The 4,346-nt window shown below is 36.7% G+C and overlaps 1 long non-coding RNA gene across 1 annotated transcript; it reads right to left on the bottom strand.

The window, feature by feature from the left end:
* Positions 1 to 1,049: 1,049 nt before the first annotated feature.
* LOC143304264 (uncharacterized) lies at positions 1,050 to 3,640 on the bottom strand. Its single transcript, XR_013061008.1, has 2 exons — positions 3,214 to 3,640; positions 1,050 to 3,131 (listed from the first exon to the last, which is right to left on the bottom strand). It is a non-coding gene; the product is annotated as an uncharacterized LOC143304264 (long non-coding RNA).
* Positions 3,641 to 4,346: the final 706 nt, after the last annotated feature.

Below are 4,346 nucleotides of genomic sequence, written 5' to 3'. Positions count from 1 at the left end.
TTTTAAAATATTATATATATATATATATATATATATATATATATATATATATATGTCGGCTTTACATTAGAATTAGGGTTAGGGGCGTGAAACGAATCTCCGTTTGGGTTACACGTTATCGTTATGCAATAGAGAAGACATTGACTAGTGCAAATACGATTATTATAGAATCGGACAAGTAACCGTGGTAGTTAGGTACTCGAGAAACTAATGACAATGATCCTAGGTTCAATAACGAATCCGCGGTCGACGGGATGATAGATGAACGTACTCACAAAATCTAAGTCGGACGCGTAATATTCACTGGTCGTAAAGAGTTACTCCTTTCATCAATGAGATCGCGAGCGAGAATGTCTTTCCCGTCCCGATCATGCCACAGAGGAAAACTATAATGGGGTGTGTCTAAGGACACGAGATCATCGGATTCGTCGAGAAAAGCCTCCGTTCAGAAAGTAAGGGAAATTGGCGTTGCTGCTAATTGGTCAATCTCCATATCGGTGGTTAGAAAAAGATGCTAGCCGGCCTCGAGGCAAAGTTGCTAGTGGGAGACGCCGCTCGTTGAAAAATATGTCTCCCCTAACTTCCCGTAGTTGGGACAAAGACTGTTTGTCTGTTTGAAGGACTTTAGTTAACTAAACCTTAAGATTTATAACGAGCCCTCGAGCTAGCCGAGCATGTACTGCGGAGACGCATCGACATCTGGCAATCATCTTACTCGAAGAACAGGGTCTGCGTGTGGCGAGCCACAGGACAGAAACCGTTGGAATGTTTACTGTCGCGTGTCGCCACGAATATTTCTTTTAAGGAGAGCTATAGAATTACTCCATACCTTTGTTAAACAAAGCGTTCATCCCGTAACCGCGGCTACGTTCGGCGACTGACTGTCGCCTCGAGCCCAAGCTCATTATCACAACTCTCGAACAATTACAATCGGATTGAATAACTACAATTGTTCAATTACAGACTCCGGTGTTCTTTCATCTCCGACATATATATATTTTTTACATTTGTAGTTGCGCACAGATTTTATTAAAGAAAAGTGTTAACAATGTGTTTTCATGATTTATTTCTCGCGACTGACTTCCATTAATCCCTAATATTCCTGTCGCCATACGCGTGTAAATCTAACATGGCTGCTCATAAATGTCATCAGTAAAGTTATAGTGACGGGTCTTTAGTTTTGCTTGATATCGAAGTAATTTTCCGTCTGAGGCTCGTTTTTCCTTATTCTACCGCAATTAGAACATTTATTTATTAATATTGTTTTAAAGTGACAAAAGTATTGTTCGTGTGAATATACGTATATATATATTTATGTTGTGTGTCATTTTAATATGGCTAATGTTTTGTAATTCTTCGATTGCGTTATTTATTGTTTTGAGTAGTTTATTTTATAGAGTATTCGATAATATAAAACATACGCCCACACATACATATATATATATATATACGTATTCATATGCATATTTCTCCTGGCAGTGTAGTATTCATACGAAATGAAATGTCAATTATTTATTTATCCTTTACCGGAATGTAGGCTAGTTTTAAGTATGTATCTTAGATTATCGATTTGAATCAATAATGTAGAATGCGCATACATTAATAGTAGTTTAGTTTAGAATATAATTTATATATTTATATATAGACATGGATGTTCCGTAATATAGTTCTTATTTTATAATTCCTTACCGGAATGTAGGCTAGTTTTAAGTATGTATCTTAGATTATCGGTTTGATAGAATTCGCACACATATATATATTTCTGACAATGTAACCTTCATTTCTTTAATAATACAATATTGTATGTTTTATGTATTCGTTAAACTATTAGTTTTTGACTTCATGTATACTTATATTTCATAAATTGATAATATTGTATTTATTGCATAGTATTGGAAGCACTGTCTCTAATATTTACTAGGTTATTACATGTTCGGCATATATGTATATACTTATATGTAACTCTCCAAATTGATTGATTGAAATATATTTATATATATATATATATATATATATATTCCTGGCGTTTCAATTATTTTCCCCTTTTGTAGTTATTCTTATTTCCTGGTTTATTTAGAATTGTGTGTATATGTATTTTGTTTATTGGTTGGATCCGTTAATCGCCCTCGTTTTGTTAATCCTTCCTTTCGTTTCGTAGTGCCGTGTGTTCGTTTGTGCATTCAAATCCTTATTCGCGTGTTTTGTATAGAATGGTTTTCTTGTTCTTGTTACGGCGCGTGCGGAGCGCGGGACGTGACATCCCCGCCCTTGGAGTTCAAATTTCCAAAGGAAATTTGACTGATGGTATCTCTGAGTTCGCTCAAGGCGGACGTAGATGTCGTTGGTAGTTGAGTGACTACCGGTGTTATCGATATCCCTTGAGGTTGTGCTGTTTGATCATCGATATTTCGTCTTCTTTTGAGGTATAGTAGCGGGTGGGTGACTGAGCCGCATATTGCTCCTAATAGGGCGATTCCGCATTCGTAAGTTTCACGTAACTGGTATCCGTGTGCGGCTATATATATTATTGTCTTGATTAGTTTAAATATTGCGAGTATTCCAAATATTGCTGCACTGACAGTTCCAGATTCCATAAAACAAGCTTGATACGGTATTTTTCGCTATTGTCGTTAATGTGTTTTGTCCATCATTCCCAGGATGTTTACTGTTCCAGGGACGATTGTTTTTCCTGTTGCTCCTCTGGCCAATGCGTTCAAGACTGCAGATTTTCTGCCGGGAACATGACGTGGTCCCGTAGTGCATCGAGGTCTTTTGGGTATATATTCCGCTCGTGGCCAACGACGATGGTGCTGAATATCGCCACGTTTGGCGCACGTCCGGGCGGAGTTCCTGTGGTGCGATTCCTTTGCCAAACGGGTAGTTCCGAGTAGCATTTTGTTGTATGTCGTACCTTTACTTGTACCGGAATGCATTTGACTATATGGACCGCTTCTCCTGCGATCAAAGCCATCTGTCCTGGGTTTTGGTTATGGTGTATGCAAATTCGTCGGGTGGTAAGTTTGCCAAGCTTAAAGCGTTCTCTATTAGTCTCTTCTGTGTGGTGTATCTTTGTGTCAGTGTATCATGGTATAATGTTTTCATTTCTCGAGTTTATCAGAAATAGGAATAACCTTTTATAGAAAAAGAAAATTTTATATTTATATATATTTGTTAAGGAAATTCGAGGATATGGGAATACAAATTATTGCCTACATTTCCCACACAACAGTTATACATCTATATTACTCTCTGAAGAACGTCTTGCACGCACGCTGGTCGCCAACCGACTATCCTAGATTCTTCTAACATCTGGCAACAGTCTTTTGTCTCCACTAAGACCTTGACGCCCTCTGGCCCTTACACACACACTCTCATGTACAGTGTAAATGTATCACTTCCCTAACAATGTTATATTTTTTTTCTTTCCTTTTTTTCTTCTTCCCCTTTTTCTTTTTTTGTTTTTTTTATTGTTAAAACCTTTGTTTTATTTTAGGTTTTACGTACTTGTTATCAGTGAAAATAAATATTATGAATACTACTTGGATTGTAATTATATACATATATGCGTACGTATTGGTAAGTAGTATAAATGAGATTTGTTTTATTGTTATAAATATATAAGTATATATCATCAATAGGAATAAATATCACAAATGTACCTTGTTTTCGAGTATATATATATATATATATATATATATATATATATATATATATATATATATATATATATATGTGCGTGCAATGGTAAATATGACGGCTTATTTTTATGAGTCACTTGCATTATCAATGGAAGTGAATGTTATAAATATCGCCTACTTTACAACATGCGTGTATATATATATAGTGGTGAACATAAGTGAAAATTATACGCATAGTTATAAACGTTGTTTGTTTACAGGTGGATAGCATCAGTGTTTGGTTTCGTGAGTGGCGTACAAATACTTTACAGTTCCACTGTGTGGATTGCTATTCATGTTCTTCCATCCGTCGTTCAGAAAATGGTTGATGAGTTCGCCATCAGTTCTGTACACACATATAAAAATAGTTAATGTATATATGTAGTATCGTGAGTGAGAGGCCTGGGAGTTGGCGGGTGAACCGCGTGGAATGTCGCGAGAGCCGAGGCGTTTGTTTTTGATCGCGTAGTTTTGGAAAGAGGAGACCTACGTGATCTTGGCCATGAGCGGTTGCCAAGGGACGGGAAAAAAGGAATCAACAAACAGAGTTTGCGAGTGTCGTTGCCGAGAGAGTGTTGATTGCATTTTGTGAAAGTCGAGTCGTTATCTAATTATTTAGTTGTGCTGTTTTCTGTACGTTTGGTGTGAATAGTTCAGGTTGAACAACAA

The sequence above is a fragment of the Bombus vancouverensis genome, unplaced genomic scaffold, assembly GCF_051014615.1.
Source record: "Bombus vancouverensis nearcticus unplaced genomic scaffold, iyBomVanc1_principal scaffold0028, whole genome shotgun sequence".
Lineage (NCBI taxonomy): Eukaryota > Metazoa > Arthropoda > Insecta > Hymenoptera > Apidae > Bombus > Bombus vancouverensis.
The sequence above is the reverse complement of the archived record's forward strand: the minus strand, read 5'-3'. Positions and strand labels throughout refer to the sequence as shown.